Genomic DNA, 21,967 nt, shown 5'->3' with positions numbered 1-21,967 from the left:
CTGATTTCCACAGTTACCATATTGTAACATTCAAAATCCCGTTTTCAACAAAAAAATCACAGGCATACAAAGAAACAGGAAAGTGAGTTCATTCATAGGGAAAAAATATATAGAAACCATCTCTAAGGAAGAACCACATGGCAAACTTACTAGACAAAGACATTATAACAATCGCCTGAAACTTATTCAGCCTTTTCTGAGGCTTTGTTTTTGTTGCTATTATTGTTGTTGTTGAGACAAAGTCTTGCTCTGTTGCCCAGGCTGGAGTGCAGTCACATGATCTTGGCTCACTGCAACCTCTGCCTCCCGGGTTCAAGCGATTCTCCCGCCTCAGCCTCCTGATTAGCTGAGATTACAGGCAACTGCAACAAGGTCTGGCTAATTTTTGTATTTTTAGTAGAGACGGGGTTTCACCATGTTGGCCAGGCTGGTCTCGAACTCCTGACCTGAAGTGATCTGCCCGCCTTGGCCTCCCAAAGTGCTGGGATTACAGATGTGAGCCACCGCACCTGGCTGGCTTTGTCTTTAATGCTTGCTAGACAAAGCATTTTGTCTGATTAATAATGCTCAGAGAGCTAAAGAGAGATGCAGATAGAGACTAGCGAACAATACAGTCAGGATGGCTAAACGTGATCCCAGGAAACCAAAGGACAAAATGTCTGCTTATGCCTTCTTTGTGCAGATGTGCAGAGAAGGACATAGAAGAAAATCCCAGAGGTTCCTGTCAATTTTGCAGAATTTTCCAAGAAGTCCTCTGAGAGGTGCAAGACAATGGGAAAGAGAAGTCTAAATCTGATGAAATTGCAAAGGCAGATAAAGTATGCTATGATCGGGAAATGGAGGATAACAGACCACCAGCTAAGGGGGGCAAGAAGAAGTTTCCTAATGCCCCCAAAAGGCCATCCTCTATATTATTTCTGTTCTGTTCAGAATTCCTCCCCAAGACCAAATCCACAAACCCTGGCATCTCTACTGGAGATGTGGCAAAAAGCTGGGTGAGATGTGGAATAACTTAAACGACAGTGAAAAGCAGCCTTACATCACTAAGGCGGCAAAGCTGAAGGAGAAGTATGAGAAGGATGTTGTTGACTTTAAGTCTAAAGGAAAGTTTGATGGCACAAAGGGTCCTGCTAAAGTTGCCTGGAAAAATGTGGGAGAAGAAGATGAGGAAGAAGAAGAAAGAGGAGGATGAATAAAAAAAACCGTTTAACTGTCAAAAAGAGAAAAGAAAGACGCAGACAAAGCCAAGCAAATTATTTAGGGACAAAATGGAAAGATCAATAAAAATACAGTGAACACAAGAAGGAACCAAGAGGAAATTCTGTAGCTGAAAAGTACAATAACTGAAATGAAAAATTCATGGAGGGATTCAGAAGCAGATTTGAACAGGCCGAAGAAGGAATCGACAAACTTGAAGATAAGACGACTGAAATGATTAAGTCTGAGGAACAGAAAGAAAGAGGACTGAAGAAGAGTAAACAGGGCCCAAGAAGCCTGTGGGACACCATCAAGTAGAAGAATGCACACTGTCAGGGTGCCAGAAATAGAACAGAGAGAGGGAAAGAGGAAATTAAATTATTGGCTGGGTGCAGTGGCTCACAACTGTCATCCCAGCATTTTGGTAGGCTGAGGTGGGCAGATCACTTGAGGTCAGGACTTCAAGACCAGCCTGGACAACATGGTAAGACCCTGTCTCTACTAAAACTACAAAAATTAGCTAGGAGTGGTGGGAGATGTCTGTAATCCCAGCTGCTTGGGAGGCTGAGGCAGGAGAATCACTGGAACCCAGGAGGCAGAGATTGCAGTGAGCTGAGATTGTGCAACTGTACTCCAGCCTGGGCAACAGAGCAAGACTCCATCTCAAAAGAAAAAAGAAAATGAGATTATTATTGTTTTTAATCGATAAATGATAAGAGATTATTTGAAGAAATAATGGCTGAAAACATCTCAAATTTGGTGAAATACATGAATCTAAACATCCAAGAAGCTCAGTGAACTCCAAGTAGGATGAATTTAAAGAGGCCCTCACAGAGACACACTGTAATCAAACTGCCCAAACCACAGATAACAGAGAATCTTTAATTTTTTGATTAATTAATTAATTAATCTTATAGATTAACTAATCTTATAGATTAATCTTATAGATTAATTAACTAACTAATTAATCTTATAGAGATAGGATCTTGTTATGTTGCCCAGGCTAGTCCCAAACTCCTGGACTCAAGCAATCCTCCTGCCTTGGCCTCCCAAAGTATAGGGATTGCAGGTGTGAGCAACTGCACCCAGCCACAGGTGTGAGCCAAGAGAGAATCTTGAAAGCAGGGAGAGAGAAACAAATTGTTACATACAAGGGATCTCTAATAAGATTAACAGCAGATTTCTCAGCAGAAACGTTGGCAGCAAGAAGGCAATGGGTTGGTACATTTGAAGAGATAAAAGAAAAAACTGTCAATCAAGAATCCTGCTGGACAAGTTAGCTCCTTCCTGTAATTCTAGCTACTTAGGAGGCTTGAGGTGGGAGAATCACTTGAGGTCACGAGTTCAAGACCAGCCTGGGCAACATAGCAAGACCTCATCCCCCCCAAAATTTTTTTTTTAATTAGCCAGGCATGTTGGTGCACAACTGTAGTTGCAGCTTCTTAGGAGGCTGAGGCAGGGATGATCACTTGAGCTAAGGAGTTTGAGGATGCAGTGAGCTATGGTCACACCAGTACACTCCATCCTGGCTGACAGAGTGAGACTCTGTCTCTTAAAAAAGAAAACAAAACAAAACAAAAGTAATCCTATACCTGGCAAAACTGCCCTCAGAAAAGAAGAAATGAAGGTATTCCCAGATAAACAAAAGCAGAAAGAGTTTATTACCACTAGATCTGTCTTACAGAAAATGCTAAAGGGACTTCTGCAGATTGAAATTAAAGGACATTTGCCATTATATAGGCAGTAGGAAGAAAGCAAAAATTAAAAAAAAATAAACTAAAGAACACTAGACAATAACTCAAAGTCCTATGAAGAAATAAAGATCTCCTATAAAGGTAAATACATGGACAATTACAAAAGCTAGTATTATTGTCATTTTGGGTTGTAACACCACTTTTCCTTTTATACATGATTTAAAAGACTAATAGTAAAAAGCCAGTAATAAGTCTATGTTTTTTGGCACCCAATGTATAAAGGTGTAACTTCTGACATCATTAGCTGAGAGGGTGGTGGCAGAGCCGTATAGGAGCAGAGTATGCTACGGCAGCCCCTCCTTACCCAAGGCTTTACTTTCTGTGGTTGCAGTTACTCATGGTCAACTGTGGCCCAAAAATATGAAATGGAAAATTCCAGAAGTAAACAATTCATAAGTTTTAAACTGTGCACCATTCTGAGGAGCATGATGCAATCTCTTACTAGCTTGCTCCATCCTGCTTAGGATGTGAATCATCCCTTTGTCCAGCGTATCCACGTTTTCTATGCTACCTGCCCCATTAGTCACTCAGCAGCCATCTCTGATCGGCTCTCACGGTGTCACAGTGCTTGTGTTCAAGTACTCCTGTTTTCATTGATAACGGCCCCAAAGGGCACCAGTAGTGATGCTGGCATTTTATCATCTCACATGATCATACGAAGGGTGAATACAGTATAATAAGATATTTTGGGAGAGAGACAGACCACATTCACTTAACTTTTATTACAGTAGGTTATTATAATTGTTCTATTTCATTGTTAGTTATTGTTGTTAATCTCTTACTGTGCCTAATTTATAAATGAAACTTTATCATGGGTATGTAGGTAAACAAAAAAAATACTATATACATAGTAATCAAGTCTTTTTTTTTTTTTCTGACCTCAGGTGATCTGCCTGCCTCAGCCTCCCAAAGTGCTGGGATTACAGGCATGAGCCACCTTGCCCAGCCCGACTGTATATATTCTTTAACATACATAAAACAGTACTTTGAGAAAGAAAGCAAAGAAAAATGTAAAAAGCAGGACAATTCTAAAAGCTCTCAGAGAGAGAGAAATTAACCTACTAAGGAATGAAAATCCAATCACATCAAATTTATCAGCCTCATTGGATGCTTGAGGACCCTGGAGCAATGCCTTCAATGTTCTCAGTAAAAATAATCTGAAACTTGAAATTCTATACCTAGCTAATTTACCAACAAAATGTTAGTGCAGAATAAAAACTTGTTTTTTTTTTTGAGATGGAGTCTCGCTCTGTTGCCCAGGCTGGCGTGCAATGGTGTGATCTCAGCTCACTGCAAGCTCTGCCTCCTGGGTTCAAGTGATTCTCCTGCCTCAGCCTCCCGAGTAGCTGGGATTACAGGTGCCTGCCACCATGCCCGGCTAATTTTTGTATTTTTAGTAGAGACGGGGTTTTGCCATGTTGGCCAGGCTGGTCTTGAACTCCTGACCTCAGATGATCTGCCCACCTCAGCCTCCCAGAGTTCTGGGATTACAGGTGTGAGCCACCGTGCCAGGCCTGGAATAAAGACATTTTTAGAACTACATGCTGTGGAAGATTCTATTATTACCTAGCAAATATTCACTCCTTTCCCCGAGCTCTGTGGGAGGTGCCGACTTCCTTGCCCGGTTGCTGTTGGGCTGAGCCGTGTGACTTGCTTTGGCTAATCAGATGGAAGCAGATGTGTGTGACCCAGCAGAAACTTGAAATATGCTTGCCATGGGCCTGTGTCTTTCACCAAGAGAGATATCAGTCTGGTAGCTGCTGGTTCACGTGGGACAAAAGATGGTTGGAGCAGACTGGGAGCTGATCCACAGTCCAGAGTCAAGCCCAGCCAGGCCTGGCCTGGACCCGCTGAATCACAGTTGAGCTGCAGATATGTAAGGAAGAAATAAATGGTTGTTTCGCCACTGTGCTTTGTGATAGTTTGTTATACAGCAAAATCTAAGACACATGGACTCAGAATAATTTCTCTCCCACATACCCTTTCTGGGGAGGTTCCTTGGGGATTTGCGATGGCAGAGAGGGGAACACATGGGATCCAGGAAACAGAAGATTCAACTCAGACAGCAATGAAGGAAGACCTGGGAGACAGTGGGTGCAGGCTCGGACTGGAGCAGGGCAAGACAGCAGCGGGAGAGGGGCGTCCTGAAAACAAGGCGATTCCACAGATGCCAGAGCACCCTTGAGATTCTGGAAGAGCCTTGAGATGCAGTAAAGGAAGACAACGCAACACAGAAAGAAAAGCAACTTGCCATCAGGCTTGGTGGCTCACGCCTGTAATCTCTGCACTTTGGGAAGCCAAGGCGGGCAGATCGCTCAAGGTCAGGAGTTCGAGACCAGCCTGGCCAACATGGTTAAACTCCATCTCTACTACAAATACAAAAAATTAGCAAGGCGTGGTGGTGAGTGCCTGTAATCCCAGCTACTCGGGAGGTTGAGGCAGGCAGGAGAATTGCTTGAGCCCAAAGGTGAAAGATGCAGTGAGTAGAGATCGCGCCACTGCACTCCAGCCTGGGTGACAGAGTGAGACCCTGTCTCAAGAAAAACCCAACAACAACAACAACAACAACAACAACAACATCAAAAAACCAGTTTATTTCTATTGCAAGCAGATTATAAATACTATCAATTCTGACAGTGTAAAAGTAATAGTACAGACGACTGAAGTTGGGAGCTGGAAGGTGGAGGTTATAAAGCCAAGTTTAGAGAAACAAATATCTTCATCTTCCCTTTTTGGGAATCAAGAGAAGCCTCTATGGATAGAAGAACCAGTAATAAAATCGCAAATATTATGTTTAAGCTTATAGAAGGAACCAATAGAGGGATTGAAAATAATAATAATGGCCAGGCGTGGTGTGAGCCACACCTGAAATCCCAACACATTGGGATGCTAAGGTAGGCGGATCACTTGAGTTCAGGAGTTGGAGACTAGCCTGGCCAACATGGTGAAACCCCATCTCTACTAAAAATACAACAACAACAACAAAAATTAGCTGGGAGCGGTTGTACATGCCTGTAATTCCAGCTACTAGGGAGGCTGATGCAGGAGAATCGCTTGAACCCGGGAGGCGGAGGTTGCAGTGAGCTGGGATCACACCACTGCACTCCAGCCTAGGCAACAGAGTGAGACTCGGTTTAAAAAAAATGAAAATAATAATAGAAAATAGTAATAACCACATTGAGAGGAAGATGTGGGGGGATGGGGTGGTGAGTCACCTCTACAGGTGTCACCTGAGACCCCAATGGATAATGTCTCAAAATGACAGCAACTTATAGCTATGTACCCATGTTATATAGTAGTTAGAGGTTAATCACCAGAAAAACCTCAAACAGAAAGTTTGGTTACTAAAGGCCAATTCCAAAGCTTGTATTTTTTTTTTTTTGGAGACAGACTCTGTCTCTGTCGCCCAGGCTGGAGTGCAGTGGCGTGACCCCGGCTCACTGCAACCTCTGCCTCCCAGGTTCAAGCAATTCTCCTGCCCCCATCTTGGTTCACCGCAGCCTCCCCATCCTTGCTCAGGTGATTCTCCCACATCAGCCTCCAGAGTTGCTGAGACTACAGGCATGCACAGACATGTCCTGCTAATTTTTGTATATTTTTTAGAGACGGTGTCTCACTATATTGCCCACGCTGGCCTCAAACTCCTGAGCTCAAAAGATGGCACGCCTTGGCCTCCCAAAATGCTGGAAGGTGGGAGCTGCCAGGTGTGAGCCACCGTGCCTGGCCTCTTGCTGTTTCATTATCCATTAGAGGTGCAGTGTTATTATTTTGGTTCTGTCTGCTCCTGCCCTGTCTCTGAGTTGTTGCCTCACCACGTCACAGTCTTATGAGCTCTTTTTTTTTTTTCTTTTAGATAGAGTCTTGCTCCGTCGCCCAGGCTAGAGCACAGTGGCGCGATCTTGGCTCACCGCAACCTCCACCTCCCAGGTTCAAGCAATTCTCCTGTCTCAGCCTCCCGAGTAGCTGGGATTACAGGTGCCTGCCACCATGCCCGGCTAATTTTTGTATTTTTGTAGAGATGGGGTTTCACTGTGTTGGCCAGGCTGGTCTCGAACTCCTGACCTCAACTGATCCACCTGCCTCGGCCTCCCAAAGTGCTGGGATTACAGACGTGAGCCACTGTTATGAGCTCTTTTATGGGGAGATGGATCTGGGGACACCTGCTTTTCTGCCTTGGATTGAATTTCACCATATCTGTTTTTATACTTGTCCTTGTTTGTTTTTTCCTTTGCAGGTTGAATAAAAAAATCAGACTCCAACTGAGGATCACACATTGCATTTAGCAGAAATGTATCTTTAGTCTGCTTTAGTTGCCATAACAAAATACCATAGACTGATTGGCTTACACAATAGAGATTTATTTTCTTGTCCTTCTGGAGGCTGGAAAGTCCAAGATCGTGGTGTCAGCATGATCAGCTCCCGGTGAGGGCTCTCTTCCTGGCTTGCTGTCTTCTTCCTGTGACCCCCACAGGGGACAGAGAGAGAGAGAGAGAGAGAGAGGGAGAGAAGAGAGAGAAGAGAGAGAGACAGGAGAGAGAGAGAGAGAAGAGAAGAGAAGAGAGAGACGAGAGAACACACTCCAGAATGCTTTCTGTGCTAAGTGTGGTGGCTCATACCTGTAACCCCTGCACTTTGGGAAGCTGAGGCAGGAGGATTTCTTGAATCCAGGAGTCAAGACCAGCCTGGGGAGCATAATGAGACCTTGTCTCTACAAAAAATAAATACATTAACAAAATTAGCTGGGCATGGTGACACATGCCTGTAGTCCCAGCTACTTGGGAGGCTGAGGTGAGAGAATCACTTGAGCCCGGGAGGTCAAGGCTGCAGTGAGCTGAGATTGTGCCACTGTACTCTAGCCTGGGCAATGGAGGAAGATCCTGTCTCAAAAAAAAAAAAAAAAAAAAAAGAAAAAGAAAAAAAGAAAAACAAAAGTGCTTTCCGGTGTCTCTTATTATAAGAGTACTAATCCCCTCGTGAAGGCCCCACCCTTTGACCTCATCTAACCCTATGACCTCCCAAAGGCTCTATCTCCAAATACCATCACACTGGGAGTTTGGTCTGCAATATAGAAATTTTGGGAGGATACTGTTTAGTCCATAGCAACCTTCTTTCTAGATTAAAGAAGACTTTTAAATTTTATTTTATTTTATTTATTTATTTTTTGGTGCTTCATGACACTGACGTTTTTGCTTCCTTGTAGTGGCCCTGTGTATGCTTGCATATCTACCAAGCTGTTTACTTTCATCTTGCTCATGGTGTGTTTGGGCTGCTCTGGCTAGGCTATCTCTTCTGATGTTGAGTGGGAGATTTCTCTGACACTCACGTTGTTCTTGGGGGTATTTATCTTCCCCTATATACCAGCTTTGACGAGTTTTGGCTGCATGCATAAGAAAAAATATGCAAAACAAGGCAAATGTTTATTTCCCTCCTCTAAAAGAACCTTGAAGGGAATCAGCACAGTGTTGATACGACACTTTCAACAGCATCCGGGGCCAGCCTCTGATCTTTCTGCCCCATTCAGACCCACTTACTTCTCACTGCCAGGTGGTCCCGACCAGGCACGACTTCTCCGTGACTCTGGTTGGTCACACTTTTCTGGGGACATTTACAAGACGAGAGTTAGTGGGAAGAACCACAGTCTGGCTGCTGCCAATGCCCTGAGGCTGTACTTGATACTCATTATCTTCCTCCACCCTGAACCATCTAGACATTCTGCAAAACAGCATGTTGGCCACCATATAGAGGGCGTCACATTAATCAGAGCAGATGCCGTGGTAAGACACATGCCATCCAGGGGACTGGAGATAAAGCCTACGGAGACTCAGGAGCCTCCACATGGACGGTTTAACCCATTCATCAGGGCACATGGAAGACTGCTGGTTTTGCATTGGGCCAGGAGCAGAAAGAGCTCTCCAGCAGCCCAGGCTGCCACAAGAGCAGCTTCCTGCATGCACCCATGACTCAGCAGGTGCAATGGAACTAGACGGGGCTGTGGTTGGGAAAGATGCTACTTCCCAGTACAAACCCCCTGGGTTCTGGAGAAAGTCTGTGCCTTACACAACAGAGAACTACAAACCATTCAAAAAGCAGCCCTGATGCGCTCCTGGACCCTGCTAGAAACTGTCTGATGGCTAGAACTTCCCAAGATGAGTTCATTCTGGCCGGACGCAGTGGCTCACACCTGTAATCCCAGCACTTGGGGAGGCCGAGGCAGGTGAATCACTGAAGGTCAGTGGTCAGTGACCGCTGAAGGTGGATCACTGAAGGATCACCAGCCTGGCCAAGATGGTGAAACTCCATCTCTACTAAACATGCAAGAATTAGCCAGGCGTGGTGGCAAGGTGCCTGTAATCCCAGCTACTTGGGAGGCTGAGACAGGAGAATCGCTTGAACCCAGGAGGAGGAGGTTGCAGTGAGCTGAGATCACACCACTGCACTCTGGCCTGGGTGACAGAGCAAGACTCCATCTCCAAAAAAAAAAGAGCTGATTCTGCTGGACCCACCAAGTCTTCAGGTGAGGTAGACCCAACAGTAACCCACAGTGAGATGGAAGTGGTACATCTGCAGTACAGCATGGCAGGACCAGGGGGCGCAATGGGCTGCACAGCAGGTGGCTCAGACACCCGAGTCATCTGCTAGTATTGCACCAACACCTCTCCCTCAGCTACACCTATGGCCTCATAGTGGGAGGAGGGAGATGATGAGTATCACATCCAGCCTCAGGACATCTGCAGCAGCCAGGGTTCAGGTCTTGAATTCTATTGTGACAGAGAGCTGCACAATTCACATTGCTGTTGGGAAGACCATAAACGGATGCTGCTGTGCCCCTGGGGCACCACAGGTGAAAGTTTTAGCCACTGCAGGGCTCGGGCACTTCAGGGACTGTCAATATTCCACCTGCTGGGTCCTCACTACCATTCAGCCAGTGAGTCACCCTTAAGGAATCCCATCCTTGCGGTCTCCTTCATGGGATGGCTCTGGTTCCAGCTATCCTAGGTCAAGTTCCCATAAGCAGCACCTGCAACGGGGATTCTTGTAAAAGTAATTTATTACAGTGTGCATGCATTCAGCCGTTTCTTACATTGCTATAAAGAAATACCCGAGGCTGGGTAATTTATAAGAAAAGAGGCTGATTTGTCTCCTAGTTCTGCAGGCTGTACAGGAAACATAGTGCCAGCATCTTCTTCTGGTGAGGCCTCAGGAAGCAAAAGCAGAAGGCAAAGCGGGATCAGGTGTTTCACCAGGCAGGAGTGGGAGCAGGAGAGTGGGCGGGAGGTGCCGCACACTTTTAAACATCCAGATCTTGTGAGAACTCACGCACTGTCATGAGAACAGCACCAAGAGGATGATGCTAAACTATTTCATGGGAAATCCACCTCCATGATCCAGTCACCTCCCACCAGGCCCCACCTCCAACACTGGAGATACATTTAAACGTATTTGGGTGGGACAAATATCCAAACTATATCAGCTTTCTAAGGAGAAGAGAGTGAGGAAAATCGGAGAGGGCAAAGGAAAAAGGGTAAGCACGGCTGTGGTCTCGGGTGGGGTCCGTGTGGCTTCAGTCTGGTCCCATGGAAAGCTTGGAGCAAAAATTGCATCTGGGTTCATCCCACATCAAAGCAAGGGATGGGCATTTCACATTGTGAGTCTGTCATTCGCTGCTGACTTATCAGACAAGGCAGTACCTATTCTTCCAAGGCAATTGGCTGGAGAGAAGGTGGGCGTGAACTCTGGCAGTCAACACTCACGGGGCTCATGCTTCTTAGACAATCAGGAGATGTGTGCAGAGACAGAGAACAGCACTGTGTCAAGATGCCAATTGTGATGGTAAAATGGATCATAGAAAAGAAATCTCTGGCTGGGCACAGTGGCTCATGCCTGTAATCCCAGCACTTTGGGAGGCTGAGGCAGGCAGATCACCTGAGGTTAGGAGTTTGAGACCAGCTTAGCCAACATGGTGAAACCCCATCTCTCCTAAAAATACAAAAATTAGCCAGACATGGTGGCACGTGCCTGTAATCCCAGCTACTCGGGAGGCTGAAGCAGGAGAATCACTTGAACTTGGGAGGTGGAGGCTGCAGTGAGCCGAGATCGTGCCATTGGACTCCAGCCTGGGCGACAGAGCAAAACTCCACCTAAAAAACAAAACAAAACAAAACAAAAAACCCTCCATGACTCTTCAGATGACCATACCCTAGATGAGTTTTCTTAAATCCAAGCATCAATGAGTGAACAATATGCATCTGAGGACAAAAAGGAAATCTGGATCTTGCTCCTGTTGCCCAGGCTGGAGTGCAGTGGAGTGATCTTGGCTCACTGCAGCCTTGACTTCCCAGGCTCAAGCAGTCCCACCCCAGCCTTCCTAATAGCTGGGACTACAGGCTCGAGCCACCATGCCCAGCTACTTTTTGTATTTTTTGTAGAGACGGAGTTTTGTCATGTTGCCCAGTCTGGTCTCGAACACCTGGGCTCAAGTGATCCACCCACCTCGGTCTCCCAAAGTGTTGGGATTACAGGCATGAGCCACCGCACCCGGCTGAATTATGGATTCTCATATCCATATTCAGTCCTTCAACAGGAAGAACTAGCAACACAACGTTTTGTGACAAGAAATGGGGTACATTTTGTTAAAAGGATGCATGATAATATTTCTTCATCTTTTATGATGTTTGTGTACTTACTTTACTTGATACATTCAGTAAGTGGATGATAAAGTTGGATACACAGGGGTGATTGGAAGGAAATAGATGATGAAGAAATGAAAACAATTCATTGGATTGACCATTTAATTGGGGTTTATAAATCTAACCGTGACAATATTTCACAATTATGGAACAAAGAAGATGGCCATCCTCTCAACAAAATTATGAGTGTCAAAGTTTTCAAAAGTATTGGGTTTCACAGACTCAAAGAGAAGAGTGAGAAGTCATGATAAGCTAAAACCTACTAAAGATGTAGTTGAAATCTGGAAGCAGTTTTTACAAGATGGATATGTTCTAGATTCAACATACAAGGCAGGGCATGAGCAGTAAGTGGCAAGCAAAGGACATTGCCTAGTCTTTTTTTTTTTTTTTTTTTTTTTATAACAGAGACAGGGTCTCGCTATGTTGCCTGGGCTGGTCTTGAACTCCTGGGATCAAGCAATCCTTCCACCTTGTCCTCCCAAAGGGCTGGGATTACAGATGTGAGTCATTGTATTCAGTCCATTCTTGGTATATATACTTTCTTTCTTTTTTGAGACAGAGTTTTGCTCTTGTTGCCTAGGCTACAGTGCAATGGCGCGATCTTGACTCACTGCAACCTCCGCCTCCCGGGTTCAAGCAATTCTCCTGCCTCAGCCTCCCAAGTAGCTGGGATTACAGGTGCCCACCACCACACCCGGCTAATTTTTATTTTTAGTAGAGATGGGGTTTCACTGTGTTGGCCAGGCTGGTCTCAAACTCCTGACCTCAGATGATCCACCTGCCTCGGCCTCCCAAAGTGCTGGGATTATAGGTGTGAGCCACCACTCCTGGCCTCTTTTTTTTCTTTTTCTTTCTTTCTTTCTTTCTTTTTCTTTCTCTTTCTTTTCTCTTTTCTTTTTTTCCTTTTCTCTTCTCTTCTTTTCTTCCCTCCCTCCCTCCCTCCCTCCCTCCCTTCCTTCCCTCCTTCCTTCCTTCTTTCCTTCTTTCTTTCCTTTCTTTCTTTTTGACGGAATTTCACTCTTGTCACCCAGGGTGGAATGCAATGGCACAATCTCGGCTCACCACAAACTCTGCCTCCCGGGTTCAAGCGATTCTCCTGCCTCAGCCTCCCAAGTAGCTGGGATTATAGGCGCCCGCCACCACACCCGGCTAATTTTTGTATTTTTAGTAGAGGCAGGGTTTCACCACATTGGCCAGGCTGGTCTCTAACTCCTGACCTCAGGTGATCTGCCCACCTCAGCCTCCCAAAGTCCTGGGATTACAGGCGTGAGCCACCGCACCCAGCCACCTCTTTCTTTTTTTTAAGACAGCGTTTCATTCTGTCACCCAGGCTGGAGTGCAGTGGCTCGATCTCAGCTGAGAACCTCTGCCTCTTTGGCTCAAGTGATCCTCTCACCTCAGCCCCCCAAGTATCTGGGACTACAGGAATGCACCATCATGCCCAGCTATTTTTTTGTTTTGTTTTGTTTTGTTTTGTTTTGTTTTGTTTGTAGAGATGGGGTTTTGCCATGTTGCCCAGGCTGGCCTCGAACTCCTGACCTCAAGGGATCCACCCACCTCGGCCTCCAAAGTGCTGGGATACAGGTGTGAGCCACCGTGCCCAGCCCTTTCTTGGTATATATACTTTCAAAACAGGAAAATTTGGGATTGAAATTTGGGTTTCCTACACTTACATTCTTATTATAATTTCTAATAAGGTTGTTTGTTATGATCCCTTTATTCTTCTGTAAATTATTATAAGGCTGCTTAAAATATAAATAAAATTAATAGGGTCCTTTGGACCCGAGGTAAATTATTATATAATTCTTTTTTCCAGTATACTGAAGGTTAACCCAGTATTGTTTGTAATAGCAAAAGACTGGAAACTTCTCAAAGGTCCATCAATAGGGCACTGGTTAAATAAATAAATATTGCTACCTTCTAGCAATGGTATATTATTTTGCTATAAAAACTGATTAGGAAAATATACATGTACTACTATGGAATAATTTCCAAAATATAAAGTGAAAGAAACAGGGTTCAGAACAGGATGTAAAACATGCAATCATTTGTGTTATAAAAAAAGAGAAAAAGTATGATTTTGCTTGAATATGCATAAACTATTTCTGATAACATTGACTCTTTTCTGTAGAGGGTATCTGGGTGGCTAGCCACAGGCATGACCAAGAAATGTTTCAGCAAAAATCCCTTTTACATACTGACATAGACTGACATAGACTGACATAGACTAACATAGACTGACATAGACTGACATAGACTAACATAGACTGGCATTGACTGACATGGACTGACATAGACTAACATAGACTGACATAGACTGACAGACTGGCGTAGACTGACGTGGACTGACGTAGACTGACGTAGACTGCCATGGACTGATGTAGACTGACGTAGACTGCCATGGACTGATGTAGACTGACGTAGACTGACGTGGACTGACGTAGACTGATGTAGACTGACATGGACTGATGTAGACTGAAATGCACTGACATAGACTGACATAGACTGACGTAGATTGACGTGGACTGACATAGACTGACGTGGACTGACGTAGACTGACATAGACTGACATGGACTGACATAGACTGATGCAGACTGACATAGACTGAAAGGAGAACTTAGAAAAGGACACGCTCAGCGTCGGGCACACCTCAGTCAAGGAGGCTCTGCTGACCACACTGTCCCTGTCTCAGTGACTTCCTACAACAAAGGTGATTTCTCACTGATGTTCCAGCTCCCTTGAGGGTCCACTGGGGGCTCTGCTCCACCCCTTCTGGGACCCATGCTGACACCACAGCTGCCATCTTGAGAGACACTGGTTGCCATGGCCACTCAGAATCTTAGACATGTAATGAAATACATAATTTCATATTTTATATATTTTAATTGAAATATCTGTACATACAATATATATCTTGTACACCTATTTTATCTATTTTTTTTTTGAGACAGGGTCTTACTCTGTCCCCCAGGCTCAAGTGCAGTGGCATGATCATGGTTCACTGCAGCCTCAACTTCCCAGGCTTAAGCGAGCTCCCTATCTCAGCCTCCTGAGTAGCTATGACTACAGACATGCGCCACCACATAGTGCTAGTTTTTTGTACTTTGTTTTATTTTTTGAGACAGAGTTTTGCTCTTGTCGCCCAGACTGGAGTGCAATGGCCGATCTCGGCTCACTGTAACCTCTGCCTCCTGGGTTCAAGCGATTCTCCTGCCTCAGCCTCCCGAGTAGCTGGGATTACAGATGCCTGCCACCACACCTAGCTAATGTTTGTATTTTTAGTACAGACAGGATTTCACCATGTTGGCCAGGCTGGCCTCGAACTCCTGACCTCAGGTGATCCAGCCGCCTGGGCCTCCCAAAGTGCGGGATTACAGACATAAGCCACCATGCCCGGCCTAAGGTAAAATTTACATGCAATGAAATGAACAAATTTGGGACAAATGCATATACCCATACACCTATGTAACCCAAACTTCTATCAAGATATAAAACATTGCTGTCACCATGTAAGGTTCCCCTGTGCCCTTTCCCATCAATCCCCACCCCACACCATCCACAGAAGCAATCACTGTCTTGATTTCTTCACCACAGATTAGTGTAGCCTGTTTTAGAACTTCATATAAATGGAACTGTACATATGTATTCTTCTTTGTAAGGCTTCTTTCATTTAGTACATTTTTGAGATTCATAACTTTTGTTGTGCACATTAGTAATTCATTCCTTTTTATTGTTAATATCCAATTTTGAGCATATGGTACAGTTTGTTTATCCATTCTCCTGTTAATAGGTCCTTGTGATGTTTACAGTTTGGGATTATTATGAAAAAAAGCTGCAATGGCCATTCTCATAAGTGTTTTCAGGAACGCTTGCTTTCATATTTATTTATTTATTGCATCAAAGTCTCGATCTTTCACCAGGCTGGAGTGCAGTGGCACGATCTCAGCTCACTGCAAGCTCCACCTCCTGGGTTCAAGTGATTCACCTGCCGCAGCCTCTCGAGTAGCTGGGACTACAGGCGTGTGCCACCATGCCCAGCTAATTTTTGTATTTTTAGTAGTGACAGGGTTTCACCATGTTGGCCAGGATGGTCTGGATCTATTGACCTCGTGATCCACCTCCCTCAGCCTCCCAAAGTGCTGGGATTAAGAGGCGTGAGCCACAGCGCCTGGCCTCATTTCTATTAAGTGTGGAGTTCTCTAGGAGTGGAATTGTGGGTTTAGAAGGCAGGTGTATGTTCAGTTTTTGTAAGAAACTGTCAGAACTTTTCCTAAAGTGTTGGTACCATATTACATACCAACCCACAGTATGTAAGAGTTCCAGTGGCCCCACTTCCTCACCATCTATTTGGTGTTGTCAAGTTTCAAATTTCAGCTGTTCTGGTGGGTGTGTAGTGGTATTTCACTACGGCTCTTTTGTAAACTTTTGCTTTATATATTTTGAGAGTATTTCATCAGGTGCATCCAATGATAGAACTGTTATTTCTTTTTTTTTTTTTTTTTTTTTGAGACAGAGTCTTGCTCTGTTGCCCTGGCTGGAGTGCAGTGGTGCGATCTCAGCTTACTGCAACCTCTGTTTCCTGGGGTTCAAGCAATTCTCCTGCCTCAGCCTACTGAGTAGCTGGGATTACAGGCACTCACCTCCACGCCTGGCTAATTTTTGTATTTTTTAGTAGTGGCCAGGCTGGTCTCGAACTCCTGACCTCAGGTGACCCACCCGCCTTGGCCTCCCAAAGTGCTTAGATTACAGGCGTCAGCCACCGTGCCCAGTCAGAACTTTTATTTCTGATGTGTTGAATTGTTCATCACATTGTGCTGATCCTCTTTATTCCTAATGACTTTTCTTGGTTTGTCAACAAAATAAACAGAGAGAGGCTCTCTCAAAGAAAAAGGTATCTGTGAACAGGGCATTGCAATGGGAATATGCATGTCATAGTGAGCTATGGTAAAGGGAGATAATAGCTTTTAAAGGAAAAGTGAGGAGGATTACATAATTGTTTTGAGATAATCAGCCTTGGCCATGAAGGTCAATAACAAGGCCGACGCCGGTCCAAGGTTGGACAGGCAGTTGCTGGGTAGATGTCCTTGCAGAAGTATTATTTGTGGAAGGTTGTGACGGCCTTTGTGCAGGTTGTGGTTTTTGCAGTCTTTTGTGATCGTTTAGTTGATAGTCGTGATAGGACAAACAAGCATGAGAATGCTCTCTTCACAGCCTCACCTGGCTCTATTTCTCAGGGGTTTTTTTTGTTTGGTGTTTGCCTTTTAAAACACAAATGACTCCATTCTCATTCTGACAGCCTTCACGTTTCCGCCTCTGGTCAGCATCTCTCCCTGAAAGCATCGCTGGTCAGTCATCCTGTGGCTGGGTCTTGATTGTCCCTTGATACCAGGGTGGATCTGTCCTGGCTGCCAGTCTTGTCCCACACTGCAGGGAGTGATTGGGGACTAGGAGCCAGTGTCAAAACCTTCTAGCCACCTGTGAACAACGAGGGAGGTTCGAAGGGAGCGGCTGTCAGCTAAGTCTACTTAGAGTCCATTACTGAGTTCAATTTTGTCTGTTCCATAGTTTTTTTGCAATCATTTCAAAGCGCCAGGCCAGCATTATTCTGTTAGGAGTTGTACTTCTGTAACATTTCTTTTTTTGAGACAGGGTCTTGCTCTGTCACCCAGGCTGGACTGCGGTGGTACGATCATAGCTCTCTGCAACCTTAAACTCTTGGGCTCAAGGGATCCTCCTACCTTAGCCTCTTGAGTAGCTGGGACTACAGGTGCAGGCCACTGTGCCTGGCTAAATTTTTCAGTTTTTTTGTAGAGACAGGGTATCACTTTGTTGCCCAGGCTGGTCTCAAACTCCTGGTCTCAAGTGATCCTCCTACCTCAGCCTCCCAAAGTGTTGGGATTACAGGCATGAGCCACGCTGCCCTGCCATTCTGCAAAAAAAAAAAAATTTTTTTTGAGACAGGGTCTCAATCTGTCACCCAGTCTGGAATGCAGTGGCACTATCTCAGCTTACTGCAACCTCCACCTCCCAGACTCAAGGGATCCTCCTTCCTCAGCCTCCTGAGTAACTGGGACTACAGGCGCCTGCCACATCTGGCTAATTTTTTGCATTTTTAGTAAAGATGGGGTTCCACCATGTTGCCCTGGCTCGTCTTGAACTCCTGGGCTCAAGTGACCTGCCCACCTTGGCCTCCCACAGTGCTGGGATTACAGGTGTGAGCTACTGTACCAGGCTTTGCAAAAATTTTAACATAACAGTATGACATTTTTTGATTTTTTGTTTTGTTTTGTTTTTGAGATGGAGTTTTGCTTTTGTTGCCCAGGCTAGAGTGCAATGGCACGGTCTCGGCTCACTGCAACCTCCACCTTCCGGGTTCAAGCGATTCTCCTGCCTCAGCCTCCTGAGTGGCTGGGATTACAGGCACATGCTGCCACACCCAGTTAATTTTTGTATTTTTTTTTTAAATAAAGACGGGGTTTCACCATGTTGGCCAGGCTGGTCTCAAACTCCTGACCTCAGGTGATCCACCCGTCTTGGCCTCCCAAAGTGCTGGGATTACAGGTGTGAGCCACCGCGCCCGGCCCATAGTGATCTTTTATGTTATTGCTCTGAGCTGAAGATTCTGGCCCATTTAATCAGAGCCTAACCTTCATAAATATTTATCTGGCTCTTTTCTTTTAGACTGTTAATCTTTCAATTAACTGTTCCATCACCCTAAGCAATTATTAGTCAAGCAGATTTAAATTTACATTTCCAAAAGGTGTCTAGGTTGTTGGTCACCATGCGCTTTCGTCATTTATAAGCCATTAAGTAGAAAGCCCTTTAAGACTTAAAAAAAAAAAATCTTGGCTGGAATGCCATAAGCAGTGAGTTTTATCCCAATACCAGTAGAATAGCCAGCAGAGAAAAGAGAGGAGGGAGATGAGAGAGGGAGAGGGAGAGGAGAGAGGGAGAGAGGGAGAGAGGGAGAGAGAGAGAGAGAGGGAGAGAGAGACACACACACACAACTTAGAAGGCTTTACATTAACTGTAGTGTTTTTTTTTTGATATGGAGTCTTGTTTTGTTGCCCAGGCTGGAGTGCAGTGGCGCAATCTCGGCTCACTGCAGCCTCTGCCTCCTGGGTTCAAGCGATTCTCATGCCTCAGCCTCTCGAGTAGCCAGAATTACAGGTGTGAGCCACCACGCCCAGGTAATTTTTGTATTTTTTTGTAGAGATGGGGTTTCACTGTTAGTCAGGCTGGTCTTGAATTCCTGACCTCAAGTGATCCACCCACCTCGGCCTCCCAAAGTGCTGGGATTACAGGCATGAGCCACTGCGCCCGGCCTACTTTAACTCTATAGTTGCAGAGTTTTGGGTTTTTTTTTTTTTTGAAAGTTCAAGCAATGACCATTTGAACTCTGATTTTTCCTTGACATAATTTGCCCATCATTTAAAAAATGTTCACAAGAATGGGCTATCATATGTAACTGGCTGGAGTCCCAGAAAGCCTAGCAGCATGTTATAATGGTTGAGAATCCCATTCTGCTTTTTATTAATCTCTCAAGAGCAAAGAATTTTTTTTTTTTTTTTTTGAGACAGAGTTCGCTCTTGTTGCCCAAGCTGGAGTGCAATGGCGCAATCTCGGTTCACTGCAAACTCCGCCTCCCGGGTTCAAGTGATTCTCCTGCCTCAGCCTCCTGAGTAGCTGGAATTACAGGCATGTGCCACCACACCTGGCTGATTTTGTATTTTTTAGTAGAGACAGGGTTTCTCCATGTTGGTCAGGCTGATCTCGAACTCCCGACCTCAAGTGATTGGCCCGCCTCAGCCTCCCAAACTGCTGGGATTACAGGCGTGAGCCACTGTGCCCGGCCAGAATATCTTTTTTATCCTGTGAGAGAATGTCAGGAGTTTGGATTGGTGTTTTAGATGGTAGCAACTGCCCTAGTGGCTTTTAATTAGACATCCTGAGCCCACTATTTAAAACGCGGAAGGTTTTTAGAAAAAAATCCAGGGAAACGAGTGAAACCAAATCACAGGACACCAAGAGATGAGTGTTCACAAAATTTTAACCCAGGCATGCAGATCAAACAAAATATTACACGCTCAGACCAAAAGTGAATTCACCAGAAATGACATGCCTCACAGAATGTGAATTCAATAGAAACCAGAATACTCAAGCCAGAGACCTCTGTCTTTATACCAGAAAGGACTTACCAGAAAAGACAGTCTTTTATCATCTCAGGAGAGATGTAAGGTTATTAAGGTGGCCTTATAACCAAACCTGATCTTGAATATCAAAAAGCCTCTACCAAAAAAAAAAAAAAAAGAAGAAAAAAAATAGGCCGGGCACAGTGGCTCACGCCTGTAATCCAACCACTTTGGGAGGCCAAGGTGGGCAGATCACGAGGTCAGGAGATCGAGACCATCCTGGCTAACATGGTGAAACCCCGTGTCTACTAAAAATACAAAAAATTAGCCGGGCGTGGCAGCGTGCGCCTGTCGTCCCAGCTACTCTGGAGGCTGAGGCAGGAGAATGGGGTGAACCCAGGAGACGGAGCTTGCAGTGAGCCAGGATTGCGCCACCGCACTCCAGCCTGGGCTACAGAGCAAGACTCCGTCTCAAAAAAAAAAAAAAAAAAAAAAAAAAAAAAAAAAAAAAAAAAAGAAAAAAGAAAAACAAAGCCTCCACCAAAAACAGGGAGTGCTGGCCTGAGAGAAGACTCACCAGGGCCAAAAATTTGAGCCATGGAAGCCTACAGCGCAAAGGGCTCATGCATACTGGCCAAAAAATATTTTTTTCTGATAGTCATCTTTCTTTAGGTCCCATTTCTGACCCCATTTATATCAATTAAATGAGAGAGACGGGCTAAAAGAAAGATACGTATTCAGGAATAGGGCATTGCAATGGGAATACACGTCATTGTGAGCTGTGTGTGTACTTTAGGGAGGTAAAGGGAGAGAATTTTTTTTTTTTGAGATGGAGTCTCACTCTGTCGCCCAGGCTGGAGCACAGTAGCACGATCTCGGCTCACTGCAACATCCACCTCCCCGGTTCAAGCGATTCTCCTGCCTCAGCCGAGTAGCTGGGATTACACGCATGCACCACCCCGCCCGGCTAAGTTTTTGTATTTTTAGTAGAGATGGGGTTTCGCCATGTTGGTCAGGCTGGTCTGGAACTCCCAACCTCAGGTGATCCACCCTCCTCGGCCTCCCAAAGTGCTGGTATTACAGGCGTGAGCCACCACGTGTGGCCGAGAATGGTTTTTAAAGGATAAGTGAAGATTACATAACTGTTTTGAGATTACCACCTGTGGCTACAAAGATCCATAACAAGGGCGATGCAAGTCCACGGCTGGACAGGCTGTTGCTGGGTAGATATCCTTGAAGTATGTTTTGCATAAGGCTGTGATGCTTTTTGTGCAAGGCTGTGGTTTTTGCAATCTTTTGTGATAATTTCGTTATTGGGCATACCAGCATGAGACCCTTCACCACCACAAGACTGCAAACCCTACTCTATTTGTTCGGGTTGTTTTTTTGTTTCTTGAACACAAGGGACTCCGCTTTGATTCTGACAACTTTCACACTTTATTAAAATCTTTTTTCTGAGATTCAAAGAGCTACATTTTTGGTTAGTGTATGTCTACTATACCTTTTTTCATCCTTTCAACATCTTTTGTCACATTTTAGGTGATGCTCTTGTAAACAGTGTATTGCTAGACTTAAAAATCCAAGCTTACAACTTGTCCTTTACCTGATAGATTCCATTTACTTTCATTTGGATTTTTAAAAATGTTAACTTAATACATCTCTTTCAGATGTCCCTGCTTTTTAGTTAATTGTGTTTTCTACTCTCCTAAAGTAAAAGACTCGATTTTTATTTTTTAGTTAACTGACCGTTTTTAAAAAGAGGTTTTAGGCTCATAGCAAAATTGGGTGGAATTTCCCCTACTGCCCCCGCCAGGCATTGCTTCTGACTGCAGCATTAGGCTTCCAGTGGGATTCTGAGTGCCGCACACAAGGGTCTCCGCCCCCACCAGATATGGAAAGGCAATCCCCCAGTTTTACAGTAAGGCCCGGGACAGAATCCAGATTTGATCCCAACACCCAAGTGAATCCTCCTCCTCTTAAAAAGAAATAACTGACTGCATAACCGAACTGCAGGGTCAACTCAGATCCTACCATTCACCTGGAGGTCCTGACATTGCACCTCCCAGTCTAAGTCCCAAGAAAAGAACTCTGTAGCTTCTATTCTCATATCCCAGCACACACAAGTCCTTAAAATTTCTGGCCATAAAAACCACAGAAATTTGATTCCCAGAAAAAAACTGTTTGGCTAGACCAGAC

The 21,967-nt window shown here is 44.8% G+C and overlaps 1 pseudogene; it reads left to right on the top strand.

The window, feature by feature from the left end:
* The first annotated feature begins 619 nt into the window (after window positions 1–619).
* On the top strand, window positions 620–1,386 carry LOC100995680 (high mobility group protein B3-like; annotated as a pseudogene).
* The last annotated feature ends 20,581 nt before the right edge of the window (window positions 1,387–21,967 follow it).

The sequence above is a fragment of the Pan paniscus genome, chromosome 15 (genome assembly GCF_029289425.2).
Source record: "Pan paniscus chromosome 15, NHGRI_mPanPan1-v2.0_pri, whole genome shotgun sequence".
NCBI lineage: Eukaryota > Metazoa > Chordata > Mammalia > Primates > Hominidae > Pan > Pan paniscus.
Note: the sequence above shows the minus strand (reverse complement) of the source record. Positions and strands in the feature narration are given on the sequence as shown.